At 38.9% G+C, this 16800-nt stretch overlaps 1 protein-coding gene across 2 annotated transcripts in view; it reads right to left on the bottom strand.

Annotated features, from left to right (window-relative positions):
- The window catches only part of LOC143151511 (band 4.1-like protein 4), a 226401-nt gene extending 209903 nt beyond the window's left edge, over positions 1–16498 (bottom strand). For both annotated transcript variants that reach the window (XM_076320712.1, XM_076320710.1), the window contains exon 1: positions 16276–16498. The gene's annotated coding sequence lies outside the window, so the exon portion shown is untranslated. The remainder of the gene's footprint in view (positions 1–16275) is intronic.
- Positions 16499–16800: the final 302 nt, after the last annotated feature.

Genomic DNA, 16800 nt, shown 5'->3' with positions numbered 1-16800 from the left:
TCCATTCTACGACGCTCTCGAGAATTCTAGGCATTCTCTTAGACTTCTGTCTTATTCACTTCATCGAACCCAATCATAGTGAACTTTCAAACAACATCGCACTTCGTGTACAATGTCATCGAACGTGCTTGGAAATAAAACAACGCGCACCGAATTATTTTTCGTAGTTTTCATTTTACTTCGATTCGAAGTCGCATCGTTCTTATCGAAAAACTCTGTTTTCCTCCATGGGGAAACAACTCTCGTCGCGTCGTCGATCGTTACGATCTTTCGTTCAGTTTTCGAGCGATTCGGACACACATGGTTTAGCGATTCTTTCAAAACCGATTTTCGCGCTAGAAAAAAGAAAGCAACGTGTCGACGAGACTACGATCGGATAGCTTTCGCGTTGTTCCGTTCCCCTCGAAATTCACGGATCGAGGTTTCTGATGCAATTTTTCTCTTTCTCTACGCACGATCACTGAATTTCCCCGTAGATTTAAAAAATTCGCCGATTACGTCGGGCAACGTTCCGATCTCTGTACAAAACGCACGTAGTTCGCGCCTGTCGACACACGTGTACAGGCCCGAGTACACCCCGTTCTCCGTTCTCCGTTCTCCGTAACGCGCGTGCGGTGGGGTGCACGCGTCTGTGCATGTGGAAAACGGAGATGCAGCTCTCTCGCATTGTCGTTTATTTCGGGCTGTGCACGGTAGGTTTGCAACGTGTAAAAAAAAAAAGAAAGAAAAAAAAAAGTCTTTTAGCATGGTTGCAGTTGAATTTGGTTTTCGTCGATGTACGTATATAGCCGAGGGGGTTGCGTGCGTGTGTTCGAGATACATCGTGTATCTCTCTTTCTTTCTCGATGGCACTTCTCCACGCATCGTTCGGAGATAGAATTTCGATTTGTTACACGTACGCGCGATGTATACCCGTGAGAAAGAATACGCGAATTGGGCCACTGGACCAATACTGCATTTTCTATCCACTCTGTGTCGCCCGCGTCCCCACCATTCCCCTGTTCCACGTTCCGCCTGCTCGATGATGTATTGTTATACACTCCGAACTCTTCTCACCGTTATTTATTTCATGCTATTTTCGAAGAAAAAAAAAATTTAATAAAAAAATTGTGCATTCCGTGACTTTCGCCTTTGTCTATGATTTATCCGATTATGATATCGCGGCTCGTGACGGACAACCTGTATCCGATGTTTAAAAATCTGCGCGAATAAAACCGCAGAGTTGTATTATACGTTCGTTACGACGTCACGTGGAGGAGTATCGGTGTCGCGACAAAAAAAATTTTATATCTCGCGACCGTAGCGTGATTTACAAGCTACGTAATGTTGTAATTAGTTTTTCGAAAGGAGTGGTTCTAAGGGGCAACGAGGAAACAACTGTGCACGATATCTCGCTTGTCGTTGATTTTACGGTATAAACGCGTACGACGAGAATTACTCCAAGTGAAATTTAAAAATGTTTTCGTTCTATGGAAGAATTCGATGAAATGAACGGTAATTTAGATAATGTATTAATCGAAACACGCCCATGGTAAATTACGATGGTGAATGGAGGTAAATTTATTCGTTCGCGACACGAAGTACAGAATGAAAAATGTACATCAGGAATCGCCGACTACTTTTTTTTTCTAATAAAACGGTGTTTCTGTAATTAAGCTTGCACAGAAGTACATTGTTTCGTATTTTATTCGCGGATAGATATTTTGTTCGTTGCGCTGTTTGTTATACAACGCGAAAAGATTACTTTTTCTAGAAAACGTGTGCATCGAAAATCCACAATGAAACATTTTGGTGGGAACCTTTGTTTCCGAGACAATTGATTTTGAAATTGCACGAGTTGCGCGTTTATTTAATTAAAATTCAGTACAGTAGATCTGACTGCAGATTTTTATCGCGCGTGTGTACGTTTGTGTGCACACGTGTAACGTGTACTAGTTAAAATTTTATAGTGGAACGTATTATTTCGTTTTCGGAAATATTGTATTAACTTTTGTAATCGACAGGAGAAGTATTCGCAGCAAACAACATGTCGCGCACACGTAACGCATTAGATACGCGTTTTATACATTCTTTTTAATAAGCATTCGATCTCTGCTATCATCGTTACGTTCACTGTGAACAAATCTTTCCGTGTTAGCCGAAACTTTCACTTTACTCCCCGTATTAGCTGGATTAATTAATTCGAATTCGCTGTCGGAATATACGTAATCCTTTCGGGGGACATAATGTGCGCCGGTGCGCGATTCAAAATGGTAAATTAGAGATTTGCAGATAATTGTCATGTTTCATTGCTGCTTCCCCCTTTTTTGTTTTCCGAGGGAGCGAGAAAGAGAAATTAGCTATAGCCCGGGGAAAGTTCTCTCGTGTACCACAATTGTATCGAAATATCAGCGCAAGCGTGTGCCGGTGCTAATACGATTACCGTGGTGTATAGTGAAAATTAATGCGTTTTTATTGTAATGTGCTCGAAAATCGCGCGGATGTTATTGAAATTTTACGCTAAACAATTCCCGGGCAATTTTTCAAGTACTTTTCGGCATTGTAGACATTTACGGTACGCGAACGCGATCCTTGCAGCTTTCCGAACGATTTTTGACAAATATTCGTGCAATTTTTAAGTACGATCCTATCGAACGGTTAAAGTACCGTGTGTTATCGGTTACAATGCTTGTTGTCACTTAATCAACCGCACGCCCGATAAGCTTTTATTATAATATTATCCTGTACGGACACATCGAAATACGCTTTTCTACGTACTCGCGTTAATCGTGTTATTGATTTCACGAGTTCCGCGTTATAAAATATTCTTTCGCGAAAATCATCCGCGATACGGTGTTCCGTTTCGCGAAGAATAAACTGTTAATTGATTTCGAGTGTTCGCGAGAAGATTGACCCACAATTGGAGAATTCAGAATTTTCGAATAGGAAAGAGGAAACGAATTATCGGAAGAAATCCGAACGAGCCGATAATTCGTTTGGTCTTTGATTCGTTACGTGTATTTAAATACGTTGCAAAGATAGACTGTACGCAAATTAAACTACACTGGAATTTTACGAAAAGAAGTGGCGAAATATCTGGATAATATATTAGGTGGAAATTTACATTACGGAGGAGGGAATAATTATATTAAAATCGAGTGCCAGGATCTAAAACAAAAAATTCAAATCTCTCTCGGCTCCTCGAAGAGCACTCGAATTTAACATTTATGAGTGAACTTGTTATCGTTTCTCATTGTTATTATTAGTAATGCAACGACGAGTCAATATATGGTCATTTTAACACATCGATACGAAATGTCTACTAGAAAGATTTTACGCATATATTAAAACTATATACATTGAACGATATTTCACTCAATTTCCATAAAACAATTTTCATATATACAAGGTGATTCGTGTACCCATCCTAACTCCGTTATTAGTTCAAATCGAAAAAGAGAACAAAATAGTTGAAAGAGTACTTCATTTGTGTCACCGTATAATTTTCGCAAGCACAACGGTGTATGCGCATTGTTTTTCTCTCATTGTAAAACTTACGTACACGAGTTCCAATACATTCGCGACACTTTTCATCCGAAAGCTCGAACCTATAAACGAAAAGCAAAACTGTTCAAGATTAAACGAAAAAAAGGTGTATTCGTTTATAATTTCCAAATTTAGTATCTCGTTGTCCGTATGGTAACTATATTCACCGAAAAGAATTCTACGAGTTTCGATCTCCACCGTACGGGTCACTTTCGACCCAGCGAGGGCGATTCGTACGCGAATAATTAGGTAGATCATCGAACACTGGAATGAATTTCCACGGAAGCGGTACGTAATGAATTTCCAAAATAGAATATCACCGTGCATACGAACGATGCAGAGTTAAACGGGGTAGTGCGGTGGGTCGATGTATTCGGAGATATCAAGCGGTTTTCACCGAGAAACGAATGGGAGCTCCTACGCACGTGTCGGCATTATCGGCGCGTTCACGCGAATGGACACGATGACGCGCGGGACTGTATTCGCATCTGCGATTAATTTTGTCGATGCACCCGTCATTCATCGTCGGTCGAGATTACAACTTTTCAAAATTTTCCCGTTGTTTCGCGTTCATCGGCGAACTTGTCGGTTCGATAACAACGACTGTTCTCGCGCCGCGACGTTTTTGCGACCGATAATTAACCTTGCTAGAAACGCGCCACGTTTCACTGTCCTCGTTGCAGATAATGCAACGAGCCGCGATGGAAACACTCTTACTCGTTTTATTAACCACTCGCCCCCCCCCCCCCTCTCCCGCGGTTTATTTAATTTTATCACAACTCTGTGCGCGCAATTGTTACAAAGGGAAACCAAAATATTCCACACCGTATTGGATCTACCGTATTTACGAAAACGATGAAAACTATTTTGTGCCCGATACGGTGCATTTATCGAAGTTGGTCATTTGGAAGAACTGTACAATGTTAAATTTCCTTTCCCGATTTATAGAGCGTCGATGTAAATTAAAAAAAGAGATAAAAATTATACTCGCTGCACGCGTGATGGAAATCGAATTCCAGGCAAAGAATTCATACACCGTGTGCATCTTTGCAACCGTGATGTCGAGATATGAATTTTTAATCGATATAAATCAATTTTGAGCGTATAGGTATGTACGTAGTATTTCTTTACGTTTTGATTTTAATTGCGGATAAAAAAAGAATTGTATTTAGAGAAACTTAATTCGATAAACTATATATAAAACGTATGTACTCCGACTGATTAAAATGTTATTATTTGTAGATGTAAAATAATTGTTTTTAAAAAGGACTAGGGTTAAAACGTAAAAAAATAGTATATGTACGCTTGAATGGATTCTATGTACCAGTTTTTATTTATGTATTAAGAAACGTAGATTTAACTTACATTATTTTCAACATTACCGCCTTGTTTTTCATCGACAATTGTTTTATCATAAATGGAAGTGAAAATATTACGTTTAGAGCCATTACAAGCCTCCATCGAATGACATTAATATATGTTTTTTCTTCGCGTGTATTTCCGTGAATAGCTTCGGCGAGACACTGTGTTTTTTTTGCCTATCAATGTTTTTAGTTCTGGTACCGTATTTTAGTTTCGGATTTCAGTTTAAACTATGACCTGCACTTTTGCACACATACGTGTACAAAGCGAGTATTTTGGTATCGTCTGAACCAGAGTTTTGTCGAAAGCAGTACAAAGGGAATATCATTATTTTATTTTGATAAATATACTATGTAAGTATAAATGTATTACATACATTTTTCTTTCGATGTAATATAAGAAATATCTCATAGGTATCGTAGGAAGAATTGGTAAGAATTGTTTCAATAAATAACCGATACTCGTAAGAAAGCATCGTACAGGAAATTACCGAAGAACGAATCACGTTTTGGTATTTGTTCTTTATTAGGAAAAGGAAGTGAATCGACGATCAATTTTAAGCTTCTGATTTTATGTAGAGACATACTGAAATATTTTCTCCGTGGTACGTAAATTAAATAAATTGACAAAGTTTTTGTACATCAGTAGTATTTTCTTGAGAGTGCTACCTTTGTTGTTCCATTAAAACGCTTTTGATCATAATTTCGCTCCACTTTGGTAAACGACACAAAATTTTCCAACATATTTCTATGTAAATTGTAAAAGGAATACAAAACGAAAACACCGCGTACATCCTTTTAAATCGTTTTAATAAAGCCGTAAAACTCGGAGAGATTAAAACGATTTTAATTTTTCACAAGTATCGCAAAATCGATAAACCGTCCTCAATAATACTTGATCCGTTTTTCCGTTTCTAAGATATACGATGCCACGAAATAGTAAATTATTCCAACCGAATGAATACTTTGGTCACTGTCTTCTGAACACTTTTACAAAGATTCGAATAATTCGTAATATTCGAAAACGAATGTGATCGCTTTTCGAAGATTCCCGGTATTCGTTTTCAAAATTAATTGCGTGCTAAGGACCGTTCCCTGTTCGATAATACGGTAAGTTTTCAAAACACTGTTCGTGCAATTGCCAGACGTAAATATTTTCAAGAAAAATCAACACCGAGCGCGTGATTCCGGTAACGCTGCGTTCGTTAATTATCAGACACAAGTCGTCGCATCCGTTTCTGTCGGCGATCCTAGGAACTATTGAAAAAACGCAGAAACACGTGTAATTTGTTCGAAATTTTCCTGTCGTGGATCCACGACTCCGTGAATTTTTAAGGTCGGCTGATGATTATACCGACTAATGATCTGCTGAAGTGTGCTCCCCGCGAGCTTTCCGACACTCGACGTGACAGTCCGCCGTACTTCAACGGCTTTGCGCCCTGGCGTTCTCCTTATGATCACTAAAATATTAATGAATGAAGATTATTTCGCCGGGCGTATAATTGAGTCGGTCGAGTGGCAAAAGCCGTAGGTGTAACAGGAGTTATTAATCCGGTGTTCGAGCGTACACGTTATCAGCGCTTTCCTATCGTTACGCGTTCCAATCTTGTACGTTTAATTACATTGTATAATTACGTATTAAAATAGTACCCGCCTCGGGTTTTTCGATGTTTTTCCGTGCCTGGAGGGCCTCGGGTTCTCTACCGTGACGGTGTCATTATAAATTGATACGAGAGGGTAAATAGGTGTTGCTGGGAAAAGATAAGCATCCTTGAGAAGCATTCGCGTTAAAAAGTATCGAGAACACAGTTATTCCTACGATAATATCGAGGACAGGGACGAGATACGCGAGTAGCGTAGATAGACATTTTTCAAATTGAAACTTTTCCATTTTCGTTCGATCTCTTTCGGTTCGCTGACGGAAATTAAAATTATCGTGCAATATTTTGTCGACATTGTCGACAAATCGGCGAGGTTGTCAAAGTTTTTAAAACGAATCCGAACGCGACTTTATTCCGATTAGTTTTAATTCCGTGGAAAACGAATCGCTTCTGAATCGCGCAAATACGTATTCGAGTAAAGTCGCGTTTCGAATCATTTTTCTCGGTAGAGTCTCACCGATTCGCGAACAATACTGTCGCGAAAATGTAGCGAGAAATGTATAAAATTTTAATTTTCAATAGTGGATTAAATTCGATCCCGATTCGATACGAAATTCGATTGGTCCGCGATGAATTGGTAAGTAGTAACAGTGGCGGGGATGATCCGTTCTTTTTAAACGGTGGTTAGAATAAATGAAATATACGACGTACAAAATTTATTCGCGATTAAGTAGTTCTTGCGGGAATAAATATTTCATCGATCGAGCACATATTCGGACAACGTACCATCTAATTAATTCATTCTTATAAAGCGTCGGTCGTCTATTATAAACACGACTGGCGGTAAATCGGTGAACACGTCGAATCTGGAATAGAGTAACGGTTGACTGACTAGTTCTTACGGGAATAAATATTTCATCGATCGAGCACGTATTTGGACAACGTACCGTATAATTAATTCATTCTTATAAAGCGTCGGTCGTCTATTATATATACAACTGGTGATAAATCGGTGAACACACTAAATCTTGATTAGAGTAACGGTTGAAAATAAAAATGACCGAAGTATTATATATTCGTCTATTCGTAATTATTACGAATAGACGAATATCTGAGGGTCAATTTCTACTCCTTAAAGTGAATTTCAACAGCAAACAAAAATCGGACGATACATGTCTGTACACACCCTATCTATCCCCAAAGTTTCAAACTTTTTTGAATTTTTTCGAGTCGGGGGATCGTTCTCTGTTACTTTCATCTTTACCGATACCGTCGTTTCGGCTGTAACACACCATTGGCCGAAACGATAACACTTATCGGTACTGTGCACCACCCACAAGAAGAACCTTGGCAGGAATCTATGTAGGTCTACTTGACAGAGTGGAAAGGGCACGCCCAGTTTCACGCATACTTCGGATTCTAGCATGCTATTCGTCACGTTGATCACACGCACAATTCCGACCGAGTAACGAGGCGGAGACTACGGGACGAGCGGGGAAATCCGTTTGCCCTTGTTACGTTCCAGGATTCTTTTTTCGAGCGGTGCACAGTACCATTTACTCGTATCGTTTAAATAGGCGGGGCGAACGAGGTCCCTTCTTGCCCCTGTACCGTTCTACTTGTCTTCTTTCCAGCTTTGAATAATACCTACACCCGTACCGAGAGAAGCCACTCTAGAGCAAGAAGTACAGTATGCGTTAGTGTAGCGCGTCCAGTCGAGAGTGGGGAAAACCCTAGAGATCTCACGAGACCTCGTTTAAACAGAGTTGACCCAGATATTAAACTCGAGGAATGCTTTGTACTTTTCTACTTCTCTTTCTCTCTGGTGATCACTGCGCCAACGAGTAATTATTGCGACGTGTTTGTCGAATTCGAATATCCGTTAGAACATCTCTCGTATAATGTATCCGTGTCCCGTTAAAATAAATATATTCTCGGCGCACAGTGACGGCAATTTATCGATATTTGCTCTAATTGAACAATTTTTCGGAATTCATAATATTTCCCGATCAGCGAGTCGAATCCAATAAAGTTTTCCTCCGTGTCGTCGGGTCTCGCGATAATTGCACGCTCTTTAACCCTTCCGGTTTTATTAAATATTTCGCATTATTCTAGAACGATCACTGTTTTCCCTGGGATCGCCAATGGAATTCAAGTTCCGCTTAAAATAATCTGCCCGCGTTATAAACGACTCGTTATAAACAGGAACGAGAGGACGCCGCGGACACGTTAAACGCGTCAATTACCATTCCGTTCGTTCGTTCGTTCGTTCGTTCGTTCGTTCGTTTAATACAATTTGTCACATGCGAATAAAACAATTCACAACTATCAAACACACTATGGCAACTTAAGTGCGTGTATTTGAAGCGTGGCAAACACATCGGCGGGAATTTGATTTTCAAGTGATGCTCGCGCGAGACAGAACTGCACCGGTGCATCGGTCAACGCGAATTTCTGGACACGTGTATGCGTATAAAACAGATGATTGTCAGAAGTACGTCCGCGCGTGTAGTTGAAATGATATGGAAATTAGCCGCAGGCTTGCCGTTGGGAAACGCCAGACTGCGGGTCGTTCTTCCGCCCCTGTCGAATATTTCTTTTTTCTCGTCGCAATTTAATTGCACCGGTTAAATTAGCAAAATCTGTTCCGCTCTTGGTAGGATTTGTAAAGTAATGTCGGTCTCGGGAGAAATAATCGGTTAGAGATTTATTCGCGCGAGTAAAGACGACGTTTCGCTCGTGACGGGACTTTTGCGTCGCGCGGATAAAGTAATACCTACTCGTTCAACGAAATCACGGAAGACACGAAACTTTTTTCATTATACCAAGAGAAAGAACGAGAAATAGAGAATGTTCATTTTTATCGATTTTATAGCGTGTATGGTATCGTTAAACATCGTATTGGGTTGTTCGGAAAGTCATTTCGTTTTACAAAATAAAGAATATATAATTTAATAAAATGTTTATAGACTCTAAAAAAAAAAAAACGAAACGACTTTCCAAACAACCTAATAATTAGGTGCTTAATAATAATACGCTTACGTATCGCGATCGAAACTATCTACGACCCAATATAATAAATCCTAGTATCAACAACAGGGAAAATTAAACGAAATGTAAAACAGTAATTTTTTTTCTCATTTTTATCCAATGTCCAAGTAAAGTACAAATTTCGACAACTTTTTGCACTTACTAAACTCAAAGTTATACTCTTCTTGATCTCAATGTGTAACTCTACCTTACGCATAGTTTCGAGATTAATAAAAAACAGTTAATTTAGAATTCGTATCGATGTTCGACTCGTCGATTCGGATAGTTTCGAGGATATTCGTACGTGATCGATTCGCACGATTGGTCTCGAATTCGAAACACAGACGAGGTACGATTTAAGCGCAATTATCGCAGGGTTTGTCGATAACTGTTGCGTATGACGTACGCGTGTCGATCTTCGTTGATTAACGATATTTAGAGTTTGCGAAGGGTTCGAGAGAAGTTTTGTTAGCCAAGCGGGGGTGTGGATCCGTCGCCCGGGCGAGTTAACCGAATTATTCTTTCGCGCTTGTGTAACTTATTCTGACGGATTGGCTGGGAGTGTTGGGACCCGTGAGTCGAGCAAAGTAAAAATGAATCGGTCGAAAAGATAGATTGATAGGCCAGGGAGCGAAAAAAGGGACGGGGAAGTGTTGGCCGAAGTTAAGCGAGATATATAGTACACGTCGACGCTGAGAATCGCGAGGAAAAGAAAAAAAAAAAGAAAAAAGAAACGGGCAGTTATTTCGGCAAATTTTTCTTTTCGATTAAGTTATTTTATCGAGCGCGACGACGGTGGAAATTAATCGTTGATATCGGTCACATCGACGACCAACCCGGGATGAAAGATCTCGTAATACGACCAGGGTGCTCGATAATTGCGAACTGTATTCGGAGAATAAATTCCGTTTACAAATATTAGGCGTACAACCTAATTTACAGCCTCTAAATTAATTTAACCGTGATATTTATTCGAATTAAATCTCTTCCCCCGTTGAGTTATTAAAGTGTGCATGTGATTTAAAAATAGTAAACCACGACTCTACGAACGACGTAATCTTAAAAAACAGTAATAATCGTTATAGGTCACTTACTATAGTCTCAAGGATTGCGCGTCGCGTCGGAGAAAATACGATCCAGTTCATCGAAAGATTTTAATTTGCATAATTTCGTTCAACGAAAACCGAAGACCCCGCGTGTGAATTATCAGGCTTCGTGATTTATTTGAAAAATATGTGTTCAGTTATCAACCGTTTATCTTTTCTCTCTCTCCCTCGTTCTCTCTCTTCGATAGAATCTTTTTCCTCGTTGGCTTGGTTGTACACTCGAAACGCGTCGATGTATTACTTTCGCGATGAATTCTTCTGTAAAATTCTCGCAGTTTCCATTTATCCGTTTCCACACGTATGCAAATGAATGTCGTATGTATACGACCACCTCGGCGCGATTGCAGCACGAGAGAATTGCGGAGCTTTCCAGATGGGGGAGGGTCTGTGATACGTTCAAATGGTGGCGGTGCCGGTGCAAACCGCAATTCGCTAATTGTTTTTCAATTTGCAACAATCGATGGTTCACGGGTTGCAACCGCGGTTACGTTTGTCGTCGCTTCTGTCGGGAATCTAATTTTTCTCTGCGCGGCTCTAAGAGCCGAGTAGCGAGATTTTCGCATCTCGTGTCTTTGAGGCGAACATTCGATTATTAAGTGCCAATAATCGTTACTTCATTTTTTCGATCGAGTACTGTTGTAACGGAACCAGTTACACGATGCTATTGGATTGTTCGGGAAGTCGTTTCGTTTTCCAAAATGAAGAATATGTAATTTAATAAAATGTTTATACGAAAAAATCGTGTTTCGTTTAAAAAAAAAAAAAAAAAAAAAAGAAATGGCTTTCCGAACAACCCAATAAAATTGGGAGAGATTTCGTAAAGGTGTAACACTTAATCGAGAGTTTCAATCGTTGATAATCCGATCGGTCGATGAACTAATTAAACAAAAATTGAAAACAGAGAACAAGTGTTCTGTGGTTTGTAAATTAACTCTGTGGTTTGTAAACCAAAGTATATTCGACTGAATTGAAAATAGAGAACAAAGCTCGGTGGTTCGTAAACGAGCGAAATTTATTTCTGCTCGAGAGATACTCGAAACGCGAACAAGAGTACGAAATAATTTTTTTTTTATAAAAATACCTACAAGATGCGTTCAAAAAAAAAAAAATGAACAAGGCTCGACGGTTTCTAAATAAAGGAAAATTATTTTCCATCGAAGGAGACTCGAACAACGCGAACAACGGTGTAACTTTTCTTTTATAAAAGTGCAACAAACATTATTCTCCCTTTGATAATAATTTTGTTCACGATCGAGTATCCCGCGAAACGAGAGTTCAACGTTGCCGGGAGGTTTTCGTATTTTATACACTCGTTTTACACGGCACACGTTCGTGGACACGAGTGCTCGTTATTAACAACGCTGCAATCGTAACCGCGCGACAGCAGAGATGGTTGCATTAATTAATTAAACTCAGAAGTAGGAACACTTCCAACCGGATCATCGTGTCCGGGAAACTTCTCGAGGGTTCGATCGAATAAATCTCGCGGTACATTTATGTACGTATCGCGTTGCGAGATTTACATAATTAAACATCGACGACAATACGCGCGCGTGTGGATCGTCTCTCTTTTAATTAGACTAGTTTCGCGTGGTTTTTCAAAAGGTACGGTCAATCGATCTGGAAATCACGTGGTCGCGTAATTTTAACGAGCGATGCGTTTTTACGGACATTTCCCCGGAAAATTTCGTTGCCTTCCGCGTACTGTCAAATCGTCGGCAAATCGGTTATAATTTCCACATGGGCCGGCATGCTAATTAGAAAGGGCATTTCCGGGCATTCGCGGTGACTCCCGTGGATACTGCCGAACGCGGCACGGTTAAATTATCCTTCGTCAGTTAGCCACATCCGGATATGACCGGGAAACAATGGCTAATTTATAACATAATGCTCCGGTATACGGATGGTTGCCGGGCCATTTATTCGCATTAACCATCATATCCGTTTCCATCTTGCGCTTTCGAAATATTTATCGTACCTCGTTGCGATAAAGCGCGCATTTCTCCGTACTGGGGTTCCAGTACATAGCCTTATGTACAATTTACCTCACTGTGGATGTAAATTATTTGCAAACTGTTTGTACGTCGGTGTGCGAAGGATCAACGTGAATTTTACTTTTTCGACCCACGGTAGTCTCATCGAGAGCTCGATAGGAGAGATACGGATAGTTCGAACTAATGATATTAGATCGAAACACGTTTCAGCGATTCGTCCCTTTCGGGGAAATCGATAATCCGAACAGTATACAAAATACAAGAAAAGGGGAGTATGTAAAAATGAAAAGGTGGAAAATATAGGAATAGATGTACGACTTTCTTGGATAAGAAAATTATTCGGACAAATCTACTGGTCGTATCGAGAGTCGGTAGAAGATGCAATACAGAATCACGATGTTTAGATAATGATATTAAATTGAAGTTATTAGAAGTTTTATTATTTAGAAGTTTAAATAATGATTTTAGATTGAAACGTTTCAGAGATTCGATCTCTTCGGGAAAATTGATAATCCGAAAATATAAATAATGTAAGAAAAGGAGAGTATGTAAAAATAGAAGATTGAAAAATACAAGAATGGAAGTACGAAATTATGGATGTATCGAGGTAGTTGTTGCGAGAAAAGTTGAAGAGTTCGATGTTAAAGTATATTAAATTTGCAAAGATACAATTCTTTTTTCTTTTCTTCTTTAACAGTAATGGATAATTTAAAAATCTTAAAACTTTAATACACTTCGATATCGAACTCGTAACTTATCCAATCCTTTTCCAACGAGTAATTCGAAACATTAATTTATGTTCTTATATTTTTACATCAACTAATCTGAGTTACATTTGCTCCCTCCTGTTATTATACTTTTTATAGTTTTGCACTATCAATTTTCGACTAAATTGGAGCCGAAACGTTTAAATCTAATATCGAGGTCTTCGTAATCGTCCAGGTGAATCGAACATTTGTCAAAGTTGACCGTCCAGTCGATATAGGTCGAGAAGGGGGATAGAAACGTTGCGACGAGGAAGCACGTTTGCGAAATTCACCTTACTTCCCGGGACGAGCCGTAATCCTGTCGATTTCGGACAATGATGTAACATTTTCCAGCCGAGTGTAAACTCGTAGAGATATTTAAATCGGCGTTCTCATCAAAATTTCGTTCGATGTTCATCGTGATCGTGTTTTCATCGAGTCTACCGATTGTCTGAATATCGAAAGCGCACAATGACTTCTTCGACCGATTGAAACCTCCCCTTTCCGTTTCTATATTTCTATCAGCGTTAATGGCGAGAAAATTCTGGAACGATATCGATTGCAATATATGTAGGTAAAACGTACGAGCTTTAACCTCGAATAACGTTAAAACTCGCGGACTCGAGCGTGTAGCGGATAATGATATTGGATAATGATTTAGAGACTTCGACTCGAGTGTTCGCAAGTCTAATATACATTTCAATTGTTAACGTAGCTTGGAAATTCGATCGGTCTTAAGAATTCAAGGTTCGATTTTCTGAAAGATTTGATACGTTGGAAAATTTCCAGTCCTTCGAGTTTCGATGTCTCGAGTTCGATAATCGACGCAATTTATATCCAAAAGTAGAAATCAAAGTCCGAACGATTCTAATTTTCAAACGAATTTTACTTTTAAACGCGGATTTCATTTTATCTTTAAATATAACGCGATCAACGTATTCTTCTGTTCTCGATTGCTGGAGATACTTTGCAATCGCTTTGGAAAACTTACAAAACACTCATTGTTCGAAATATGTTTCAAATTATGATCATACGACTTCAGGTACCTACGTAAACATACGTAAGAAGTACTCTTGCGTAAGAATTAGTTACGAAGTTTAATTTGGTTCGAAATACCTCGATCTGGAGAAGTTTTCATCGAAAATGTATCTGCCTTACGAAAAGGCTATTTCATTGAAAAAAGCAACAAACAATTGAAATTCGATTCGATTGTTTCAAAACGAAGACATTTTCGTAAGGAATTGCATAGAAATGAATACGTGGTGCAACCGCATTCGGTCACTACGTTATTATTCATAATTATACTTGAACGTGAACCGTATTCTGTCACGTGGTATACCGTGGAGAATGTTAAGAATGAAAAAGACCGCGGTATCATAAAAGATAGTATGCTATAAATCGCGCGATTAGAATGATGCATGGCGTGGACATGCGGTAGTCAAGGTGCTACAGTAGAATGCACAACCGAACGAATTCTGTTCAGTTTGGATCTAAGTACCAGAAAGGGGGTTTCGCCTAATGCAATGTACATACCATGAATGCGCACGACGAATGTGTAACTGTTAATGAACGAACGTGTAATGCATTAGTGCGTTAGCTGGAAACCGAGAATACCAGAATGAAACAATATTCGATGTCATTTCCATTGTTCTCGGTTTAATTGTACATTCAACGGACTTTATTCCAACGTTATTTACACAGGAAGAAAGTACAACAGGAATTATTTTTCATTGCGATACAATGCGCTGATAATATTCAGCCGCGATGAATTTTTTTACAATTAAAAATTTTTAATCGAAACTGTCGTCGATTTTAATTGTATAATACATATGCGAAAAGTATTCCGAATATTCAAAGACATTTCGAATTAATATTTCGGGTATTTAAAGTTTCAATTTCAGATTTTGTATTTAAACAAACATAACTTAGGACGGATCGGTGATTTTTAATCGAAATAAATATATTTCGTTTCGATACGCTTTTATCGACACGATACAAACGCGTTGATCTTTCGGTATGACGGAATTTAAATATCCCTGTATATATCGAAGGTTCCAAGGCGAGAAAATATCATCGAGAATGGATTTTTTCGAGACACGTGACATACTATCTGATATCTGTTATCTACAAGGCGTAAGAAGACGGGTTACATTTCCTTCGATCGTTTTTGACAGAGAGAAGTAAAAGTTAAATTCACACGGAACGATGTTAGACGTTTCACGTTGGAAAATTGTTTCTCGTGGAAGAGTCCCTTTAGAATTAATTACACATTTATATATCGTCCCGCGTATTCTATATTGTACAAATGTACTCTATATTGGTATATTTAAATAAATGGAGAACTATAGGCGGTAATACCGGTGAATACGGTAGATGGAGTAAACAGCTGATGTTCAATTCATTGTTGCCAATATGGAGGACAATAACAACGCGAGTATTGACCAACGTTATTTATTCAACACCTTCGATGTCCTCTGAATATGATCAGCAATAATTTATAATACAAAATAACGCGGAATCTTTAGAGTTCAATTCTATATACATTGGGTAGAGTCGAAAGTAATTCAAAAAGATCGAATAAATTTTATTCGATGATGTAATAATACGTATACATACATGTATACATGTATAACTGATAAGTTTTTCACTCTTGTAATCGTTTCACGATTTAGTAGTAAAGCAATATTAATTGCGTTTCTGTTTTTCTTGATTCGTTAGTTACACACTTCGTTTATTCTTTTGTACTATGTATCAACACCTATGTATAGGCGTTCCAACTATTCTGGACAATAGAGAAACCAGCGTGGAATGAACACTTTAAAACTGAACAGAAGAGATCGAATGCATGTTTATTTCTAAGGAGTACGTGTGACCCTTTTCAAAGTAGAATGAGAATGTATGTATACGTATACCTGTATGGAAGGCCAGAGTGGGACAGCGTAGCGCAGAGTGCAGTCGATAGCTTTGCACTATCGTGACTCGTACTCCTGGAAGAGTCCCAGTGGCAAATTTTGGGCATTCAGGTACATCGCAACACTACTTTAAAACGCGATCAGTATTTATTCGCAACACTAATATAAAACGCGATCAGTAATCATTCGCAACGCTAATTTAAAACGCGATCAGTACTCATTCGCAACGCTAATTTAAAAAGCGATCAGTACTCATTCGCAACACTAATACAAAACGCGATCAGTACTAATTCGCAACGCTAATTTAAAACGCGATCAGTATTCATTCGTAACACTAATATAAAACGCGATCAATACTAATTCGTAACATTAATATAAAACGCGATCAGTACTAATTTGCAACATTAAATTGAAACGCGATCAGTAGTCATTCGCAACACTAACTTAAAACGCGATCAGTACTCATTCGCGACACTACTTTAAAACGCGAATTGCCCAACATCACTGGGTGAGGGGTCGGCATGT

The sequence above is a fragment of the Ptiloglossa arizonensis genome, chromosome 9, assembly GCF_051014685.1.
Source record: "Ptiloglossa arizonensis isolate GNS036 chromosome 9, iyPtiAriz1_principal, whole genome shotgun sequence".
In the NCBI taxonomy this organism is placed as follows: domain Eukaryota; kingdom Metazoa; phylum Arthropoda; class Insecta; order Hymenoptera; family Colletidae; genus Ptiloglossa; species Ptiloglossa arizonensis.
Note: the sequence above shows the minus strand (reverse complement) of the source record. Positions and strands in the feature narration are given on the sequence as shown.